This window comes from Odontomachus brunneus, unplaced genomic scaffold, assembly GCF_010583005.1.
Source record: "Odontomachus brunneus isolate Ranch 3 - 2012 unplaced genomic scaffold, Obru_v1 Obru_scaffold_003, whole genome shotgun sequence".
NCBI lineage: Eukaryota > Metazoa > Arthropoda > Insecta > Hymenoptera > Formicidae > Odontomachus > Odontomachus brunneus.
Genome location: NW_022639453.1, coordinates 1,115,109 through 1,115,939, shown reverse-complemented (window position 1 = coordinate 1,115,939; position 831 = coordinate 1,115,109).

Here is an 831-nt window from a genome sequence, read left to right as displayed (position 1 = left end):
TTTGTTTTACAATAGTTCTAGAGTTCTATATCATGTATAACAATAGTTTAAAAAAAATAGTTGATTTTACTGATTAAGTGCGCTTTGAGAACTTAGCGCACCTTTTTTAATGTGCCATTTTTTTTGCAGTTCTGATGCCCTCTTGAAAAGTTCTAGAGCTCTTTGCAACAATTTTCAATAGTTCCGGTCATTAAATACAAAAAAAAGACTTTCAAAAAAAGGGGCGCTAAGTTCTCGCAGCGCACCTAATCAAAAAAACTATTTAAACTACTATTTCTTTAGAGTTCCGGTTTGTTTTACAATAGTTCTAGAGTTCTATATCATGTGTAACAATAGTATTAAAGAAATAGTTGATTTTACTGATTAAGTGCGCTTCCAGAACTTAGCGCACCTAATCAAAAAAACTATTTAAACTACTATTTCTTTAGAGTTCCGGTTTGTTTTACAATAGTTCTAGAGTTCTATATCATGTGTAACAATAGTATTAAAGAAATAGTTGATTTTACTGATTAAGTGCGCTTCCAGAACTTAGCGCACCTAATCAAAAAAACTATTTAAACTACTATTTCTTTAGAGTTCCGGTTTGTTTTACAATAGTTCTAGAGTTCTATATCATGTGTAACAATAGTATTAAAGAAATAGTTGATTTTACTGATTAAGTGCGCTTCCAGAACTTAGCGCACCTAATCAAAAAAACTATTTAAACTACTATTTCTTTAGAGTTCCGGTTTGTTTTACAATAGTTCTAGAATTCTATATCATGTATAACAATAGTTTTAATGAAATAGTTGATTTTACTTATTAAGTGCGCTTCCAGAACTTAGCGCACCT